At 43.2% G+C, this 22595-nt stretch overlaps 1 protein-coding gene across 5 annotated transcripts in view; it reads right to left on the reverse strand.

Annotated features, from left to right (window-relative positions):
* Positions 1-22595, reverse strand: part of slc4a2a (solute carrier family 4 member 2a) — a 104836-nt gene extending 82241 nt beyond the window's left edge. Inside the window, exons 1-2 of one of the 5 annotated variants that reach the window (XM_088643299.1) lie at positions 22491-22563; positions 10581-10649 (exon numbers count right to left, since the gene is read on the reverse strand). The gene's annotated coding sequence lies outside the window, so the exon portion shown is untranslated. Of the gene's footprint in view, positions 1-10580; positions 10650-21151; positions 21176-22490 lie in introns of those variants that run through there. The other 4 variants (XM_088643296.1, XM_088643298.1, XM_088643297.1 and 1 more) reach the window with 4 other exon arrangements.

The following is a 22595-nucleotide window of genomic DNA, read 5'->3' on the forward strand; positions in this document are numbered from 1 at the left end:
CACCCCCTTGACCACAGAGCTGACCCACCCTCGGGTGAGCTCCTTTACCATCTGACCCACTCAGGAGGGTCCAGCAGTATGGCTGGATCTTCAGCTTTCCACCCTGCAAGTGATCCTTGGTCCCTCTTATACCCCCACAGGCTGCATGACCTGTAAAGACCTCAGGAAAGTGTTTTTTCAATGCCAATAAATATGCTGTTCAGCATCTCTGCAGGTCACACAAAGGTCACTTCTGTCAGGGCAGTCCCTGCTTTACACCAGGCAGCCTGCCAGTACTCTCACAGCACACAGAGGCACGGGACAGGATGTTGTTTGGGCCGACCATAACGGAACATTAATCAGTCATCACCTCACACAACCTTAAAACAAAAAATTGTGCAAAATCAAGAGTTAATTCATACTCAAAAAGTAATCATTTGCTTATAGGTATTTTTCCAGGTTTAGACCCTCTGATTTATTTTCATTTCGCCCAACAGATTCTGTAATGACGAACTGGTTGTCACGTCTCTACCCGCAGCTACAAATCCTACAGGGGAGGACAAGAAAGTACAGCAGACTCCTCCAACCCACCCATCTTCATTCAGCGTTTAAACAAGCAATGACCGAAAGAAGTGCACTTCTCATCACGTTGCACAGCAGGGGTCACTGTGCAGCTCAGAGCTAAGACAGCCCTGACCTACCCCCCCATCAGCTCAGCTGGCGACACGGGTTTGAGTCTCGGTCGAGACAGAGCTCCACCTGTGCTCAGGTAAGCCATGTGGAAGACCCTGTATCCTTTTAATGTGATCTGCACTGTTGAGGGTACAAATATATGGAACATCAGTGTGTTTTACTCCCCTTTCGCTCCTTAAACACAAAAGACATGGAATGTAAATAAAGTGCAAGAAATTCTTAAAAACCCATTTTTGTCACATAGTACAAGGTCTTAAACAGAGTCAGGCAGAGACCAATGGAGCTCCCCTGAACTATAAAGCATTAAACAATCTACAGGTTTATCGATGCTAAAATTCTCAAACTCACTACTACTACTAATTATTATTATTATTATCACTTATAATAATAATTATAAGCATTTATATAGCACTTTTCTGGACACTCCACTCAAAGCGCTTTAAAGGTAATGGGGACTCCCCTCCACCACCACTAATGTGCAGCATCCACCTGGATGATGTGATGGCAGCCATAGTGCGCCAGAACACTCACCACACATCAGTGGGGAGGAGAGCAGAGGGATGAAGCCAATTCATAGATGGGGATTATTAGGAGGCCATAATTAATAACGGCCAATGGGAAATTTGGGAGACCTAGATCCTTCAGGGTTTGTGGGCGTCTTCAATGGTTAAAATTAATTTTCTCCAATTGCTTAATTATGTACAGTACTTTTAAACTCTGATGAGAAGAGCAGTAGATCCTCCACACACACAGCCATGCTTTCATGAGGAGGCTCTCCCCAGGGACAACCAATGGCCCGGGGCAGGACTGGGAAAACCAAGTCACCCTGAGGACCACAAACCCAGCCCTGAGTCCCTCATCACATGAGAGCTCACAGCGGGTAAACAGCTATTAGAGCAGCCTGGGAACAGCAGATGGGCAGATGAAAACAACCCACCAGACAAACAAACAAATGCTACTCCAAAACAAGCCCACACACACGGAGCCACTGGGGGGCGGTGAAGGGGGCCGCAGCACCTGCTGTTTTCTAGACGACAGTGGGAAAGTCACATCACCGGGTTCCTGGGACCTCGCTACCTGAATTAGCAGATGTGTTTGAGAGACCAAAAGGATATATTTAAAATTACCTAAAAAACACAAAACAAAGCCACTATCAGCTTTGCTTGTTCCTTTTCCCCATAACCCTATGAATCCCACGGTAAAGTAATCTGACCTCCATTAATACGAAAGGAATGGTTCGACTACTAAGTCAAAACAAACAAGGCAGTTACTGAAGTAAAGAAAAACCTTCAGCTAACTGTTTTTTGCTACTCATACTCTTATTCTTTAATTGCCAAAGAGCCAGGGATACCAGCATAATTGTCTTTTGGGACTTAAAATATTTAGAGGTCTCAAGGTGCCTGTGAAAGTTTAGAAGTCACTTCAAATAAAGTTTTGAGAGATCTAAATAATTAACCAGGAGAGTTAGTCCCCATCTCCTGTGAATATCAGCAGCCTTATCAGCTACAGAAACCAGAAATGTGCAGTTGGACTTGGTGTAGCGGCATTACCAAGCAGCTGTGCCCAGCAGACAAGCTAGTTATAGGTAAAGTGTCTAATTAGTCCTTCTGGATTCTGAATACCTGTATTGGGTCAACTTGTAGTCTTCTGTTCAAGACCATGAAGGTTCACTATTTCAGTCTGTCAGTGTGAGGCATTTCCTTAATCCCTGGAAAACTTGGCTGCTCATCTCTAGACAGACTCCTATAACTACCACTGCTAACAACCCAGTAGTTGAAGGACAGTCAGGTAAGCACGCAGTCAGGCTGGCTTATCTGCAGAACAGACTGCCTCTTGCTCTACAAAGCCGGTGCTGTACATGGCACTTCAAAATCTGATCCCTCTCTTCTACCTGCAGGCAACGGATTTACAGAGAGTGAAAAATGCTGTTTTGTTAAATAAAAAGGGTGTTTGTGAAACTTACCACTTAAAGTGTTATAGTAAAATTGAGCAAATACAAAGTCATTTTGCCAACACAAGAGACACATGCCAAGTGCTATCACACGCTGTGATTTCAAACACTGACGTTGTTGTAAAAACAAACCTACAAGGACTTGGCAGGTTAGGGCTGTTTTTGCTGCTCTGGAGATCAGCTGTACTGTAGAGGCAGGAATGCATTTCAGCTTCCTAGTTTGTATTTCTAGTGTTTTGTTCATATTGCATTATTCTTAGACCCTACAGTCTGCCAGCAGCTCCTATACATCACTCTGCAACTCACAACTGGCAGCCCACTGAAACTAAGCAGGTGTGAGCCTGGTCAATACCTGGATTGGAGACCCCCTGGGAAAGCTAAAGTTGCTGCTGGAAGAGGTTACTGGGACCAGTAGGGGGCACTCACCCTGCAGTCTGTGTGGGTCCTAATGTCCCAGTATAGCTATGGGGGTATGATACTGTACTTAAGGCACTGTCCTTCATACGAGACGTAAAACCGAGGTCCTGACTCTCCCTAGTCATTAAAAATCCCAGGGCATTTCTCAAAAATAGTAGGGGTGTTAACCCGGAGTCCCGGCCAAATTTCCCCTGGCCTTTACCAATCACGGCCTCCTAATAATCCCCTACGAATTGGCCTCATCACTCCTCCCCACTAATAGCTGATGTGTAGTGAGCATACTGGTGGACTGTGGCTGCTGTCGGTGGGGCTGCACATTGGTGGTGGTGGAGGGGAGTCCCCATTACCTGTAAAGTGCATTAAGTGGAGTGTCCAGAAAAGCGCTAAATAAGTGTATGGAATTATTAGAGTATACACCAAATGTAGACAAAAACTATGACCATGAGAGCAGACGTTTTTAATGCAGCATTTATCAAATCCAGTTATGCAGCAAAGAAGCAGTATAATTTCCTCCTATATGGCTAAAACAATGATGGTGGAAATGTAATGTTTGAATCTGTGTATGAAATATGAAGTATAACTTGTGCAGGTAGGAAAAAAAACATAAAATTACATGTACAATTAAATTTGTAACCAAATAATTTAGATTTTTTATTACCACATTATCATTATTTTTTATCACAAGAGAACCAGGATCCTTGCTGATTATAGGGGATAGATGCACATCAAGTACAGATTCCGCATTATCACGCACTGCACATGTACAATTTTCTCAAAGATTAAAGAGAACTTCTCCGGAGAAAAGCCTCCTGTCCAACAAGCAAAGTGAAAAGTAAAGCATTTGAATAACAAAAGCTCAAAAGTTTGAACTGAAGCTACCTAAGGAAATTAATTGGAAAAGAATAATGTTTCAAGAGTCAGTTGTAACACCACTCCTGCACTGCACCTGCAGGGAGTGGATGGTACAGAATTTCATAAGCCCTGCCCCAGCAGTTTTAGGAAAAATCGTTTTTAACTCTTAATATTAATTGAGCTGAAATCTCTGTAAAATGGGAAAGAATATGTATTTACGCAACCAAAGACCTCCCAGAATTTAAAAAGCAGCTCCTGAACTTCTATGTACACTGTAATTGGGGTAATTAAACTCCACACTAAGTGTTCCCTCAACTGTTATTAGGATAGCTGTTTGTATCAAAAATCAGCTCCCATTGTCTCTGCTGTGCAGGGAGGCCACTCCAGGTGAGAAGCCACAGAGTGCATTTTTCTCACGGCTACCAGCTGTGAACACTGTACAGGAACACCACTCAGCAGAGTGAGTGGTCAGCCCCAAACACGTGAAAGCAGGCACATCACAGTTCTGGGCTTGACAAAGTACTGCTAGTGAAGAATCCTAGTCAAACACTGAAATGTTTTTCTAAGGGTACACCTACCTCCCTAATCCTAACTCAACCTAACCACAGATGTCTATATTGACCTCTGTTGAATTCTATGTCTGAACTGACGCTGGAGTTGAAGTTGCTTTAGTCCAGGTGTTTCCAGTCCTGGTTCAGTTGGGTTGGTGCGTTTGCAGGTTTTCTAGGTCTCCTTAGTGCAGCAACACCTAAAGAACTGGGAGAAGCTGTTAAATTGGTCAAATTAAGCCAGAAACCAGCTGGTTTATCTCAGTAAGAACTGCCTGCCCTGCTTTAGCTCATAAACAGCTCTTCTGATAGCTGTTGAAGGGTTCTTACTGGGCACACCCAGTCAGTAACCTGTCCAGTGATCCTATTACAATGCTATGATTGATATCCTATAGAACATATTGATAATTCTATGACTTGTGCAAAGACAGTCTTTGAGATGTAAGAAGATGTGTCCTCTTGAAGGATTGCTTTTCGGTCTTATAAGCCTTACAGTTTTTGTTCTACTCATGTGGAAGTACATGCTGTACTTCACCTAGTGGACTGCACTTGTACAGATGTTGCACAGCAACCTTGTTGGTGGACAGAAGTGCCAGTGATGAATCCCACTGCAAACGCTGTTTGATTTTTAAGCATTGGTATAGCAGTGCTTTAATATTTAAATATATATTACTAGTGGTAAGAGTGTTGCATAATACTGAGAAAAGGTACAGTATGAAAATGTAATAAAAGTAACTATATTTGTTAAGATGTTCTTCAAACACTGCTACTTCGAGCAATCTAACAGCTCTTTAAAAAGCAACTGCTGTTATAATATTGTTTTTCTTAGTGTTTTCACAAGAGTATTTCCAACACAGTCTCTCAAGACTCTGAAGAAGATTGTACTCCAGTCACCACCTCCCACTCAAGGACTGTCCAGGTACGGAAGAGCAAAGAAAGTCTTCAACTAGTCTAAATTAGTTAATTAATTAAGGCTTCTGACCCTCCAGGACTGTAGTTGTGCCCCCTGTCCTACAGGATCCTGAACTGATTATTTAATAAAACCCTGATCAGGAATTGGATAGTGCAGGATACTAGGATTATGTAGGACTCTGACATTTATTTTCCCTAGTGTATAGGAAACGCTTCCTACAGTACATATTCTTCCAGGTGTTATATAGGATTTCTGAGGTGTTAAAGAATCTAATACATCAGGGATACTTCACCTCAAGCCAGCTTCTTCACTGTGTTTCATTAACCTGCTCCCTGTCAATTAAATCAAAGCACTGAACTGGAGCAGATTGCAGGGTCTACTGGTGCAGCATCCCTGCAACACAGGAGTAATCTACAGGGCCTTGCAAGGAACTGAGGCGCAAAGGTGTGGAGCAGTGGTTACGGAGGGCCATGGCAGCTGCTGTACGTAACCCTGTTTACACGAGTACCAAAATTTGTACAGACAACCACTCATTGCAAGATGTTTGGAACAAGCGTAGGTGTAATAAATAAGAATCTACAGGATCTTCACAGGATTCTACTTTCCATTTGGTAAAAGCATACAAGGTTTCTGTATGTTCTTATGTTCTGGATGTATACAGTAGTACCTTTCCCAGCATCTCCTCAAACAAAATTGGCACAGTTCCTTTAGTGAAAGCATGTGTGCATGGTTTCACTTTTGTATTTGCAGTTTGCACCCCTCTCTAATTTGAAGGCTTATTACACACATCTTGCTTTCTTAGAATCGTAAACCACAGGAGTTTGGCTATTAAACTCAATTATCAATTTAACACACTCACCTAAGCAAGCCCAAGCTCACAGACCCCCACTTAATAATAATAATAATAATAATAATGTTGCTTTATTAGCCCTATACAATTTCTTGCATTAGGAAATCGTTTAACATGCCCACCTGTACCTTCAGCAACTTACAACCTCCACTTTACAATTCCTGCATGATCTGGACTGGGGACAAAGAAAACGCAACACCGTGAACCACGCAAACAATGTGAACCTCAGCGATCAGCCAACTGTGGAAGAAAAGGACAAGACGACCTACTAAAGATATGAGCAATTGGATAGGACAGAAAACAAATGACTGGCTTTAAAGGGGTTAAAGCTGTGGAAACTGTGCCTTGCTGAATGCCTGAATCTGGAAACGGTTCTGTCTTGCTGCCGCAAGACAGTGACTAAGAATCACACTGGAAACTGACTGAGCACCGAGACAAACAGCTTTTCCACAGACTACAGCACATCAACTAGTACCACAGATAGCCTGGAATCAACCAAACAACGCATTCAATCTTTAAATCCATACCAGTGCACAAATAATGGACAGAGAATATGACATATGGTGTAAGACAGGAAAGTTACTTGCATCCATTTCAATGTTATCTGCTGCGATTCCTTAAAGCGCGATCTAAAGATTGTTTCAATCGAAAGGCACCTGGAGAGGCTTGTGATCAGACACAGTACAGCTGCAACCTTCATGCGCCGTGGAGTGCCGCAGCTCAACTGCAAGAGTCACGCTATGCGATGTGCAGAATATAATATAGAAACACTCCAGCGAAATCCTCCTCCTGCCTCCGAGCTCTAGGAGAACCACCACGCTCCTCTGTCTGGGAAGCAGAAGAGGAGGAGCTCTCCGACAGCAGCGGTCCTGCCAGCCCAGATTACAGCGGATGTGGCTCCCTGGTGAAGCGTTGGCCTGCAAGCAGGGGCAGCCGCAGCAGCTGGGTGACCCAGCCCCACTGGTGCGACATCTCAGCCTGTTTGTTTCAATTTGGTGGCTCAGATACACCTAACCTAATTTAAAGCCTGTCTGCCAGCAGACTACTAATATTTCATCAAGTTTCACATGTTCAATAGAGGTCTGTACCCTTTTTAAAAAGTTAAGAAGCTCGTAATTAAATGAACAGGCTTAGAAATCTGGAAAGGCTGTACCAATGTCACTGCTATGTCTTTATACAAGTAAGGGGATATCTGAAACTATCTGGGCTTTAATCAAGGCTTTCTTTCGGTCATTAATGGGAGAAAACCTGAAGAATGAATAAAAGAAAAATCTTTCTGCTGCCCACCTTGAATTGGGGAATTAGCTCCAAATTCAACTTTTTCTAAAGCAGACTTTCAAAATTCGTAATAGGACAGAGTAAATAATTTCCATATGTATTTTTTTCAGAACTCTACAGATTTAGCAGGCCTCACCATGCAGAGCAACTTATTAACTCTACCAGTCAGGTGCTAATCCACCTGTAAGCTGCACCACAGGACTAGATCCACCAACCTCAGCATGTCTCTCTGTAAGCCATCAGCTAAGAAATAATTGTGAGTTCTGCAATTGTAAGAGCTAAGCAAATAATCAACAACAGCAAATCAGGAGAAACAAAAAGCCCTTGAGGCTTGAATTTCATCTTGACATTTCAATATAAGCCATAAATAGAAAAAAGAGCTTTGACAAAGCAGAACAGCTGTTGAATCCTTAAAGAAAAATAAATAAATACATAAGGTTTCTTTATAAAGCTTTCTACTCCCACATATTACTTGTGCCATGTTTCGTAAATTGATGATAATGAATTATCAGGAAAAATAAACTGGCTGGTAAAATCTAAATAATCTAGTGAATGAACTAGGCCTTTTTTCCCCCCCAACAAAGGATGATTTCTGTCAAGATAAGAAGGCTTCTCTGATGAAAAAGCTCAGAACTAGCCTCCAACACCGTACCTCTGCAATAAGGGATACCATAATCCAAGAATACTGGGACTGTCAGATCTCTCCTTGATGCTTCTCAGCACTCAGCCTGAGTTCCAGTTGTGTGCACAAGCTCTGCAGTATATACAAATCCAATTAAATAGGCATAGACGTTTCAGACTGCTCGACATTTTATTAAAATACAATTATCAGGGCTTCTCATTTAATTTCACAGAACTTTTGCAAAACCAGGATAAGCAACTTCCAGCAGTGGTAGAGGAAGTAGTATCTGGAGCATTCCGAGACATGGTTGCAAAAAATTACATTTGTGTAACACATACAGACATTCGCCAGCAGCCATATAACCCTACAATTCACAACTGACAACCCAATGAAGCTCAGCAGGTGTGAGCCTGGCCAGTACCTGGATGGGAGACATACTGGGAAAGCTATGATTGCTGCTGGAAGAGGTGTTAGTGGGGCCAGCAGGGGGCGATCACCCTGCAGTCTGTGTGGGTCCTAATGTCCCAGTATAGTGACTGGGACACTATACTATAAAAAGGCACTGTCCTTTGGATGAGATGTAAAACCGAGGTCCTGACACTCCGTGGTCATTAAAAATCCCAAGGGGTTTCTCAAAAAGAGTTGGGGTGTAACCCTGGTGTCCTGTCCAAATTTCCCATTGGCCTATACCAGTCATGGCCTCCTAATAATCCCCATCTATGAATTGGCTTCATCACTCTGTTCTTCTCCCTCTGAGTGTACTGGCACAGTGTGGCTGTGCTGGCGCAGCATCCAGGTGGGGCTCCACATTGGTGGTGGTGGAGGGGAGTCCCCATTACCTGTAACGTGCTTTGAGTGGGCTGTCCAGAAAAGTGCTAAATAAGTTTAAGGAATTCCTGTGCGTCTGACTGTCAACTGTGGAGGTGCTTTCCTGCACTCAGCGCTTGAAGAACTCCCCGGCAGCAGGAGCAGAGTAGCCCTGCCTGGCACTGTGTATGAGCCTGGTCCCTGCTGCTGCCTTGCGCTCAGCACTAGCTTGCAGATATTATTTCTAATCCTTCTCCCACTGGTGCAGCACTGTGAGGTACAGTTCACAATGAAGCACCTCTTAATCACTGGCAGTCTAATCCTCCCTAATTAAAGTAACCAGCAAAGTAGCCAAGATAAAGATAACGACTTCTTCCAGAGACAACAGAAGCTAAAAACTCATGACGCAGTTTAGATCAGCAGGTCTCGAAGGACCATTTTTACATCCAACAATTCTCAGTAAGAGAACAAAGACTTGAAATGTTTGCTCCACATTCTCCCCGAATACCACCATTATCTCCCAGTCTGCTTCCAGTCCTGAAATCACTGCTTCACGGCTTGACATCTGCTTTAACACTTGAAACTGGAGAGCAGCTCAACTGAATGCAGAGAATGTTTTACAGATACAAGATCACACAAAAAGCCTTTTCTCCCATTTTAGGAATTTAAAAAAAAACGTTATCCAAAATAATGTGACAGACAGAACCAACAGGCCACTGCCAGCTATATTTTAATTGGTGGCAGAAGAATGCATTAGGATATAATTCAAATCATTTTAAGCTATTAAAGTGCTTATACCTTTTGTACCTGGGAACAGCTTCAAGATCAACAATGATGCTATGGCCTGAGGACACGAGCTGAAAACCATATCTGGGGGCACTGAGGAGGGAAGCCGGGAGACCTTTCTTTACACAGTTGTGGGAGTGAGGACCAGCCTCCCCAGCCACACTGTTAAAGCCAGCTCCTTCAAAAAATGACTTAATGGGATTCCAGGACCATTAAGCTGTTAATCAGTTACTACCAAAAAGGTGGGCTGAATGTTCCTAAAGCATCATGCGGATCTCTCTCCCATTTCCATAAGGAGCTAAAAACAGCAAGAAGGAAGGAACAGTCTAATCCTTTTTATGTATCAAGCGTGCCAATGTGCTGCTGCCCATGTCTAAGAGCCCCATTTAAACCCTGTGGATTGGCACCACTGCGCAGCGTGTAGACAGCAGGTCCCCCACCAGAGGGCACAGTGGAATGATGCTTTCAAACAGAAAGGAAAGAGGATGCAGTTGCAGCTATACTGCTCCCAACAAGGCAAAGCACAACATGACTACTGATGGCTCAACCTAATAAATAAAAATAAAGTAAATAAAGCCTGGCTCATGTCTGATCCTCTTTGGTATGCAACCTACCTGCAGGGGTTTGAGGAAATCTAATGAATTGGCAGGACTGCCTTACACATTGCATTTTTCCATCAGATTGAACAGTAACTCAGGTAATTAAAACACTATTTTAGTACAGCCAAGTATGTGATAAATAAAAAGGGAATATGTGCACCTTGCCCAGACAGAAAAGCTACCCGACTGAGGCAGGAGAAAAGAGAACCAAAGCCAGCATTTAAAGAGAAGGAATTCAATAAGCAAAAGCATGGCCGCCTAAAGTGTTTTATGCAGAGGGCTTACCAGCCTCATTACAGGCTCTGTATATTTCCGAAAGGTGGATTTTCCAAAGCATGATAATCAGAATTCCATCTGAAATAACAAAAGAAAGAAGAATTCAGTGAAACGGTTTGGAATCCGAGGAGAAGGAAACCAAGTGCACATTGACGCACTGAGCTTTCTGCTGTTTCTGTACCTGAAGGTTTGGACTTGCGGAGTTTCCAGAGGAAACAGGCAGAAGGAGCTCAAGGCCAGCTTGGGCCCAGAGCACAGCACGCCTGTGCTGTTACACTTCTCAACATCCTTTCACAAGCCCAGCTCAAAATGCGCCTTAAGATGAAGTACTCAACAAAAAGAAAAGTTTAACAAAACAAACCCTATTTCCCCAAAGTGCATACCACAGAATGGAATGAAAGGTCAATTTCGAACCATGTTCACTTGATTCTCAAGGGAAGGGAAGGGGGGGCAGATTGGGTCTCTTTGGCCTGGTCAGCAGTTTGTCACGCAAGATAAACCGGCACATGCAGCCTGAACATAACACGATTCACACAGCAGCACTCAAGAGTCACGCTACACTCTCCACAGGCAAATCTCTATGGCTTTGATCCTTTAACAAATACAATTAAAATACAAATATCTGTTCGGCCCCAATTAACACACAACTGGAGTGGTAAAAATGTGTTAAATATTGGTAATTTTAGTAACATGAATGTGTACAGTAAAAGGAGGGAAGGGTTTTTCATAATAAAAATTCTCCAATAGAAAGTGTTTAAATTTGTGAAAGTTGAGAACAAACAGCATTTTATGGCAATTACTGTACGTCCAGAATATATTACATGTGCAACATCTGGGATTTAGAACAGGAGTGGCATAGAAAAATCACTAAATAAATTACATAAGAAGATGATTTTTACACAGCAGGCCACTTTAACAGGAACACAAGAGCTCTAGAAAGTCTGACAGTATTTTTACACAAAAATATCTACACACTGAAACCATAGGATCTCAACCACAAATACAAAGCTGATAATAAAAAAAAAAGTTTTCTTCATTGGCCTGGGCAATGTTAAAGCAAATGAGGGCCAGACGTTAGAAGGTGGATTACAGGATACTGAGGTTTAAGAAAACAAATACATTTTTAAAACACATCCCGTTCGGCCCAGTCCTTGGCTAGGCAGCAATGGATTTTAAAATGGTAAAAAAAAAACACCAGGCTGCAATTATTAAAGACTGGAGCAGGACACCAGTGCCTTGGGATTTACAGCTGAACACTAGCATTCCTTGTTGTGCCCAGGGACCACTAACCCCATGTTGACAGCACTGAAAACGATCTGCATCTGTATAGGTTCCTTTCCTTAGGACACTACTGGACTGCAAATAAGCCATTTGAAAATTCCTTGCAGTTAGAAAATCATTTTTGGTGAACAGTAAAGTCAGAAGGTCTTTAGATCTAGCTTTAAAGGATAATTCAGTCTTAAGAGTCAAATGTTGTGTCCATGCACAAAACTGCAGCGCATTAAAGAGCTTTTTCTTTTTACACATTTTACATTACTCTACAACAAACAGATCACAATAAGCCCTTCTAATTTAAGCTTCTTTTGAGCGCTGAACAAGTACAGGTACCAGTGCATGTGCGCAAGCCTCTTCTCCTCTCCTGCACAGCACCCATGGGTGTCACAAGGGACGTGCAACCCCTTAACAAGAGGACCAGAGTCTGCAGCAGCAAATTTCAGAAGCTTTCTTTTCCCTTCCTAGCAATTAGCAAAACTGGCAATTACAGTCCAGTGACAAGGGCTGACAAATGATGGAGCAAGAAAACAAACATGTCATTTTGGAAACCACACAGAACGGAGAGCACACACCCCCTCTACTGGAGCAAAAGGAACCTGCTGCCGCCTGCACCAGCTACTCCAGAGCCCAGTGTGCCTTTCAGGGCTGTCCCCAGAAACCCAAGCCAGGCCTTTGTGAAACAGGCCACTTTCTCATTCCACAAGGACATCTAAAAAGGAGCAGTTTGTATGCTTTGTATTTTCTTGTTGTTTTTGGATTCTGACTTACTGCACATCCTGTTATGTGTAGGCACTGCCCAATCCCCCAGTTTGTTTCAGGGCTGTTGGCATGCAAACCGAACTGAAGAATTCCACACAACCGCTTTTGGGAAGCTAGTGGAGAAGCAGTATGCAAGGGAAATTAATAAGTGCCGCAAAATGCTCTGAAGCCCACACCACGGTAATGCATTTCATTGCATTCAGAATCAATTAGGTTTTTCTTCACCTTTTTTGGGAAACTATTAAAAAATGCTAATTACAGCCTAACAACAGCATCACCAAGCATCAATTAAACAAACTGAGAAACATTTAAGTGTTAATTCTCCGTAACCCCAACACACATCTACTCGGGCAAGGACCAGAAGATGGAATGAAGCTGGAAAGGCAAAGTGGCATTATAGCAGCATATCCTTAAGCCAGGGCAGAGGCCAAGAGACCAAGTGTCGCTGCTCTAAGTGGTAAAGATGCCAGGGATCATGCAGTTGATAAGCAGCCCTTCCCCCCCCCCCCCCCGTGCAGGGTGTGGTTGACTGTTGGCCCATCTCTACCAGTACAGTTTTCATTCTGCTCCAAAATAATTGTCTCTGGTTGGCAGAATTACAGGGCCGCTTTCTAGAATGTATATAAAACTATAATAACAGACTAAAACCGTTTTTTTTGTAGTAAGTACACAGGTTTTTTTGTGCTGGCTGGCGTCTGTTTGTTTTTAAAGGGTTTGTTATTTTCCTGTGGGGAGCTAATTGCCGCCCTGGGAAGTGCGGTGGAGTTTCTCCACGTGGAAGCACATTTCCCCAATCGGTCCCGTTCCCACTTGTCACCGCCAGCAACCTGGAGCCTCCCATTGCTGCCCCCTTCACTTGGACGAACTCCAGAACCCCAAGAACTGTATTCCAAGGGGCACAAAGTTGGGTCCAAGTCACGCTCAAGCAAAAAGTGAAAACGCAAAAGCATTTTGTGCATATTGCTTAAAATCCCATTTAATTTTGTTTGCATTACACAAATCATTGAGCAGTACTTTCAATCACAGTACTGCACATACTTCCAAACGGTTTTGACAGATCTGTTCATCAGGCAGCCTAAGGATGTAACTAACACTCCAGCCGTGAGAGGGGAAAGACAACATCAGAACGTAGAGTAGTAGAACACTGCCAGAGCCTCAGGATTGTCACATATTTATTTCTCTCCTGTGTGGTAAAGGAGATCCACTGCTTCTGTGACAAGAGCGCTCAGTGCAGGCCTTCAGAGGAAGCCACTTGCTTTCAAGGGAATCCTAAAAGCATCACAAACAGGATCCTTGGCAGAGGATTACCCAGCTGCTGGAGGCTGACTGCGCTGCGATCTCTGTCAAAGCCACAACATCGGCCCCGTTTCTGTGCCCAGAGCTCAGCATATTCCTGGCGCCAATTCCAGGGTTAGAGCGATATCCTCCCTCCACCCTTCCTGCCACTGGCATCTAACGGTTTTCTGTGGCTGGGGGCAGGGGGGCTGATCTTCCAGTAAAGTACAAAGCAGTAAGACTCCCTGGTTGAGAGACGGCCTGAGCAGAGAGAAGACATTAATCTCCTTCACACTGACCAGTAGTAAGAGAAGTAAATGTAGGCTTATTGTTGAAAACATGTAAATTGGCCTCATTAAATACCAATTTAAAATTATTCCCAAGATGCACATCCCTGTTCTCAAGGTCTCCAGGCTGGTACAACAGACAACTCTTAACTCACCGTTCAAGCAAAGGGAAGATCCAGGGTTGTGAACCCTGAGCATTTTATACAAGCAGCCACATCAAGGTCATAAAAATTGACCAATTTCCTATTAGTGAAATATAGGACGATCCATAATCATCCATTTTCTAACCTCTTATTCAACTCAGGGTCACAGAGGAGCCGGAGCCTATCCCAGCAAGCGATGTGTGCAAAGCAGGATACACCTGGATGGGATGGCTGTACTTTACAGGGCAGACACTAACAGAGACATGAGGCGCACACACACACACCTGGGCCAATTCTCCCAGAAGCTCAATAACCTAGCAGTATGTTCCTGGACTGTGGGTGTGAGGAAGAAACCAGAGCACCCGGAGGAAAACGGAGAGAACAGGACCAATTACACACAGAAATAGCACACCAGGTCCAGAATTGAACCCAGGACACCAGCAGTGTGAGGGAGCAATGATGACCACTGATGTCTGCAAACAGCCTACTTTTGAGAGTTTACAACAAATGAACTGCCTGCTGTTATGCTGTTTCAGTGAACATAACAACCCTGTGGAGGGGTGTTGCTCGTACAGTTATCATGGTTCCACCCCATTAAACTGGACAGAAGAAAATGCGATAAGACATGAGAAACACATAAAAACTGGTTAATTTGATTTTTCTTCCCTGAAATGCTACCAATATGGCAAAGTTCCAAACTCATCTAAGCTGTGGAGGTATTTTTCCATTAAATACTCCTATGATATAACATCACTTTATTAACCCTATACAATTTACCCCAGCTTGCTCTCCATGAGACACATACGGGGAGAGAAGCTTGGGGTCAGAGCGCAGGGTCAGCCATTGTACAGTGCCCCTGGAGTAGGCCCAACGGAGTAGGATTCCTCTGCCGCGGTGGGATTTGAACCGACAACCTTCCAGTCACAGGCGCAGATCCTTAGCCACAGAGCCACCGCTCCGCCTTTATTTCATAAACAAACATGTTTTACTAACAAAATCAATGCAGTGGAATGCATCAGTGAAAAAAGCACCAATTTTCAGGATTGAAAATTCTTTGTATGAAGAACTGCCTGTTTGTCTGAAAAGAGCTACCCAGCCATGTCAGCAAAGCAGATCCTGTAGCAAATTTCAAGAAGCAGTTGCACAAGATTCTAAGACCAATAAACTCATAACAACCAAATCAGAAAGATACACAAAACAGGTAACTCATCTTCAACCTGACAGAAGCATTTCTGTGAAAAACACATATTCCAAAAATAAGAACTCCTCCAACAGGAGCTGAAAGGATTACAAGCTCTGATTCTAGAGAACTCCTGACCTTATGATTTTAAAAACTAGGTCAATGAAGCACCTCTGTTGCCCAAACAGACCCTCATACAGAGCACATCTTCTGCTCTACAGTCCAGACATTGCAGTTGTGGCTCAAAGGAGTATCCAACTTTGATAAACTACAATAAAAATTACCCTTGAAAGAGAAGACTACTAAGGGAATTTTAGTCGAGAAATCAAATTCCTGAAAGGTGATAACAAAATCAAACTACAAGAATTCTGCAGAACCAGAGCAACACCTACAAGAGAATAAAGGGGAAAACAAGGAGGAAGAAAGAGTTGTGGGAGCATGGAACAAACTACAAAGTTACACTGACGAGTCAATGCAAACACGTCATTCCAGAAACAACTGGATGAAAAGCTCAGAGAAATTGATCATAAAATCATAATTAGGCAGATGAGCCAAATGACCTAATCTCATTTACCACTTTCACACTCTTAATTTCCACAAATTGAGCACCACCGTGTAACTCAGCCTCATGTCCTGTGTCCTGCCAATTGCCTGTGACCTTGCAGTGCTGTCCGAGAGAGCGCCAGGTGCAGGGGTCAGAACAGTGAACTAGTGACAGAAAAGGCTTGAGAACTCCAAATAAAGGTTTCATTAGTACAGGATTAATCACACAGTGGTGAAATCATCTAGAAGCTCCATTCACCTCCATCAGTCCACATCAGCAACAGGCTGTGACTCATCTCCTACAGTAGAGCTGCTCTGGTCAACCAGCACACTTGACAACATCCTGCCTTGTCATGTACTGACAGATGTGTATAAATATGGGAAATTCTCTGAAGGAACAAATATTGTAGACAAGTACAATTTACTCTACATACAGATGCACGAATGAACAAAATTAAGTGGATACAGTAGGTAGTTTCTGGACACAAAGCATTCACACCTGTAATAATGTAAGAAAATGAGAAAGGATGAGACATGAGCTGAAAGGAGGCCTTTGTTTGGTAGTTTAAGAGCAAAGTGAAACTGAAAACCAAACCACCCGAGCGATATGTACAATGTAGTGCATGTTACTATTACCAGAGCAGATCATTTTGCACTTCTCAATGTTACATTTCATTCTGCCTTGCGCCTTCCCACTGGAGTCCCCTTGCCGCAGTGAAGGGGGAATAATCTGACAGTCTTAGCAGGCATCAGGGTCACCTGGCAGCACCAGTTCAAAAAGCTGCAGGTCTGGGCACAGGTGCAGGAATGCAGATGCATGAGCTACAAGTCTCTTCTATCTCATCTTCTGGTGGCTGCAGCCCTACAAACTACACATAAGCTTCCAGCAGGACATGTTGCGCAGGGAGCCCTTGCTGATCTGTGGGCCTGGGGACTGCTCCCTCCAGGACAGAGGAAGGCAGGAGCTTTCAAGACCTGTCACACAGCCATCAGAAGGGAAAACCAGGACTTGGTTCTACAGTCAACTGCAGATGCAGGCGACAGGCGAGAGTTTACACTAAGTCACAGCGCAGATCAGTTACACAACTGTAAACTCGCACACTTACACACTGCTTCCACCACTGGATCAGTAACCATTATAGCCACCCCCCCCACCCCCATTAGCTACAGTATTTACCATTGAATAAATATTCCTACCAGCTCTACAGAACCAGCTGTTGATGTGCTGCTGGAATAGCAGCTTGCACAGGCGAGAAAACCCAACCCAACTTTGGCAATACAAAACAATCTGTAGGTCTGTTAAACAGAAATGAAATGAACGCAGAAAAAGATGATCACAGGAGAATTGGACAATCTAAATGCTGGCACTAATGATAAAAAAATCAATTTTCTAAATTTAGAAAATATGTTAAATAAGAAATGTCTTGTTGAGGCAAGTAACAAGACTCAAACACATTCCTGATGGTGCAGACAGGTGTTGCCTGCTCTGTATGAGCCTCCAGGATGATGTCAGCCTCGGTCTCATTCCTCCCAGACATCAGCGCCCTCATCAAGACTGGATTTTTACTTTAAGAAAAAAGTTCCTTATTTATTATTTGCAATCCATACACTTTTAAGAACTAATCTGTGATATCAAGTAGCGTCTGAATTGGAATTCCCCTTGACATTTTATGCACATATTTGTATGAATATTTATAATCACGTTCACTGACACCATTATAATGTCCAGCACTGAATGTAGTTACTGATCTGAGTTCACCGACTGTAATTAAGTGACATTTAATTAAAACATGAAAACAGCCTACAGTTGAATGTTCTTTATGATCATATACAGCAGCAGCACCAGCCCAGGCTGAGATGTACAAAAGTAAAAACTAAGAATGGTTTTGGGTGAAGCGAGCTGAATTTTCTAAATTCAATAAGTTTCAGCACTGTCGTAAAATGTAATTTCATGAAGAATCCAATGCAGCACTTCTCAAAGTCACAAGCAATACACAATGAAGATCCCCATCCTGACTGACAGATACTAATAGCCTTCGGCCACAGTTGACAGCGGTCCCTCCTAAAAACACTGCTCAACAAAGGCTGTCCCAGATCGGCTCCCGGTCCCCCACTAAATTCATCACATCAAACCTGCTGCTGAGCAGAAACGCCAAACAGCTTCACTCATCCTTCAGAATAGATGTAAAACCTATGTCCTAACTCTCTGTAGTCATTAAAAACCTCGGGGCGTTTCTCAAAAGGAGTCCTCCTAATAATCCCCATGTATGAACTGGCTTCATCACTCTGTCCTCCTCCCCACTGATAGCTGGTGTGTAGTGAGTGTACTGGTGCACTATGGCTACAAATCTATGTGAGGCTACAAATTGGTGGTGGTGGAGGGGAGTCCCCATTACCTGTAAAGCGCTTTGAGTGGAGTGTCTAGAAAAACACTATAAATTTAAGGAATTATTATTATTTTATTATTACACCTCTCTTCCAGCACTGAGTTACCCCGAAAAGAACTGCCAAGGAGATACACTGGACCTCCATAGTTAAAAGAACCATATTCTTCGATTTCACAACATTTCACAAACAGATACAGCACTTATCTTTCCCCAAGTAAGCATACACCACTCAATATTTCAAGGAATTCATTTTGTGTGCAATTAGGTTGAAAAAACAGAACACTTGCTATACCTCCCGTTCCTCTTTGGTTTCTCTGCTTGTCCTGAGAATTGTGGGAGGATTTAGACCACATACCTAAAAACCATTAGAAACCAGAAAACTGACTGTATATGTCAATAACTAAAAAGCCAGTGTTTGGGTGACATTTAAATTGCTATACCCTCTCAGTAGGGATGCCCTACAACTTTCATCCTCGTCACATTAGCACTGAAGACCAGAAGACTAAAGGACACAGTGCCAGCAAGAACACTGGCCAGAAGTAGGAAAGGCAATGTCCTGTTATATTACTTTTTTTACACATGGTATGTTATGAATTTTTATCATTTTCTATTAGTCTCTGCTTGCTACAGCTCAGGCTGCTCCTCTGGAAAGCCTAGGGACCAACTGAGACATCTCCTCAGAAGGATCTGTAGAACAGCCATTTAACTGCAAACAATCAAACAGACAGTAGCTCGCCAGCCTCAAGCTGTTCACGGTTATGATAAGAAATCTTAAGTTCTTATCTTTCACAGTAAAGATAAGAGATTCATGGCCTGGCCTAGTTAATTTCCTAACAAGGATCCATAAACCCCAGCTGCAATCTCACTACACTGGCACTACTGGAGCAGATAAAGGCCATATCAAGTCCAGTGATAAGCAATAGAGAAGCAACTGCAACAGCATCTGCATAAGACGTTTCACCTGGGATCACTTCTCAGGCCACCAGTGCCTCATAAAACACTGGCCAGCACACAGAGTCTGTGTGGGCATCTGTGAACACCACTGGTGAAGACACCAATAAACCCACAGTGGTTTACCTCTGTCCTGCACCGGATTAGATTAAATCTGGGTTTCCACAGTCGTGCTCCTGGTCTAGCATGACTGCCTCTTTCCTGGGTCTCTTCCTTAATGCAACAGCACTGGGGAACTGGAGAAAAGCTGCTGAACCGGTCCAGTTGGGCCAGTAACAGGACTCTGTCATTAGCCCAGATGGACTATAAACCTGCAGGCAGACCAGTTCACTACTGGGACTGGGGATCCCTGCTCCACTCAGGTGCAGGCACACCAGTTCACTCCTGGTCCTAGGAGACCTCTGTATCTGCTTGTGTTTGTTCCAATAGAGCCCTCAATCATCAGTGATATCTGGTGTCTGTAACTCATCTGCTTGCCTGTTTAGGATTTTTTTCTTACAGTCAGGCAAAAAAAAAATTTCAATTTTATAATTTAAAAAATCTAAACAAAATAAATAACATTGGCTCTCATTCCTGGTTATGGGCGACACCTTTTCCTCCTGAGTTTTGCTCCTGATATGTTAAGCAATTTTCTTTTTGAGGCCTTGTTTAAAACTTGCTTTCAGCTCTCATAAAGCTGAATGAGGTTAGTACCTGGTATGAACCCAGAGGTAATTTGAATATTTCAGGACTACTCTCATTCAGGTCTGCCTACTGAAATATAACCAACTGGACTTCATCCAAAGGAAAAACACTGACTTACTGTGGGAGAGTCCGGTACAGTCTCTTTCCCAACTGTCTGTTCATCAACTGATCAGCTATTATGAGCTGCTTAGTCAGAAATGAGAGGGCAAATTCTTAATTATCAAGCCGATAAGAGATTGCATAAAGTTTTATGTGCTGAAGTTGTTAGAAATAATACTGTAACAAGAGCATTGCTGAAGCCAAGGACTGAGTGCAGAAAAAAATCTACACCAGTAAGCAGATCAGTTACAGGCACCAATTATCACTGGTGCTCAGGGCCCAGAAGGAACAAAACCCAGCAGACAGAGGTCTAGCAGGACCAGGGCTGAAAATTAGTGATCTATACAGCCACTTCGTTGATCAGGAGCAGGTCATCGTTTCGTTCCGCTATGAGCTAAACCAGCTGTAAACACAGCCCCCTAGTGTGTGCTCCGAAAGTGTCGCATCAACACATCGTCAGTGTCCGATTGGCTGGAACTGATCAAACTTGAGGAAATGTTAATTGTGCAAGGTGAACTAATGCACAATAAATCTATTTTCTAACCAACTGTACAAAAAATAGGCAGGAGCAAACCTAAATTTCTAGGTGGCAATTCCCTACCGAATTACGTCAAATGAAAGAAACCATAACGCTGTGATCTGGAGTCAGAAAGTATTAATTTTGATCACAGTCCGCCCCCAGCCACACTTCGGGTGCCCACAGCTCTGCAGGAATTCCACAATGTCAGCCATGCTTAAGACACAAACACGGGCTGCTGCTCGAACACCGCCCGAATCTCGCCTGCGATGTGACCGAAGGCTGCACGACAAAAGCCTTTCAACAGAGAGAGGCAGATGGCCAAATCCAAAAACACGAATGTGGGAGCCATGGTGTCTAAAAGCAAATTCAGGAAAACGCTCGTCCGCAGATCTTCATCGCGAACAGGTGTCCTGAAAACAAAACCGCATATTTAACCGAAAAATCATTAATCCGCTGTCCCCGGCTGACGTCACTTACTGTTTCACAGAAAGCTAAAAATCCCGCTATGCTGCTGTCACCACACCAAATCATGCGCCTTACGACACTTCCGAGAAAAAACTGGTGATCACCTTGCAACCACAAGAAAATAAAGGCGGTCCAAAATATCGGTCAGCGCAATTCCAAATGAATTTAAAAAGCACCCCGAAATTTAAACTGACGTGGCTGAATGTGCTGTGACCTACCGTAGTACCCAATTACTAATTCAAACATATAATGTAGCTACATATTACTTCTATATTGTAGATGGAGAGCGTGTAATCGCAGTCTTTGTATGTGGTCTTGGATGAGGACGCCAGCCAAAACAACCTGGTACCGTAGCTCTAGCCACCACAGGTGAGGCCTGGAGATAGCGGTGTATGCTTGTGAGTACTGTGTGCCAGCAACAAGTTTATGAGCTTCGAGCATTACCAAGGCGAAAAATTTCATCATAACACTCAGACACGTAGAAGAAACAGAAGAAACGAATTTGACCCCCACCTGCAGGCGCAGCCAAGAGAAAGCAGATCAAGGCTACAGATCTACAGAGCTTTGTCTACTCGCCATTCATTCGGAAAGTCTGACTGGACAGTGGAAAAATTAAGTGTTGCAGAGATTTTAATCGCAAAAATGCCAATAATTATTTCCTTTTTCCTGTCTCAAGCGGCACTCCAGAAAAACCCAAGCAACGGAAACAAACCTTGGGCTTTAGTCAGCTAGTGTATAACTACTTTCACTACTAAAATAAATATACAAAAAGTTCTTAATGCCCCGACTTGAATACAAAAGTAGTTACATTTCGCAGACGCAACAGGATTTCTAGATATTATAATGGTCCTAACGTTTGACATGGCTTGTAAATAGTTAACCCTAAAAATGAAAGTCAACATCAAAATCACCCAGTGAATTCATATGATATACTGTACATACTGTATATAAAAACCAAGCGCAGTCACGCGTAAGTAACTGAAGGCGAGGTCAAGCCCAGCGCCAGTTTTTCAAGCTGTCTTTCTACACCGGCATCTCTCTCCAGCTTCTTCATTCTGTAACCAAGTTTAACACCACTGACTAGGTGCCCACTTTGCCACTAAACAAAACTGCCAACAACACAAAGGGAAATTGAACAGATTATATTATTCAAGAGCAGTTTCCTTCTCTCCATTTAACCCAATTTCAACTTCTTGTTAGATTTCCACATCACAGCGGAATGCCGCAAAACTATCAGCCTTTCCAGACAACCACGTCATCAACTCAACCTAAGCTAAAATATTGTTAATTGGGATATTTATATTTCCATTCATCCTACCCTGATAGCTCGTCGTTTAAAAAATATTCTTACCTCAAGTTTAAAATGCTCGCCTTCGCTCTCTTTGAGCGAAATTCACACAAGCCATCACCAAAAAAAACGTGGAATACGTGCGCGCCCTAGACCACGTGTTGCGCT

Source organism: Lepisosteus platostomus, chromosome 8 (assembly GCF_059453375.1).
Source record: "Lepisosteus platostomus isolate fLepPlt1 chromosome 8, fLepPlt1.hap1, whole genome shotgun sequence".
Lineage (NCBI taxonomy): Eukaryota > Metazoa > Chordata > Actinopteri > Semionotiformes > Lepisosteidae > Lepisosteus > Lepisosteus platostomus.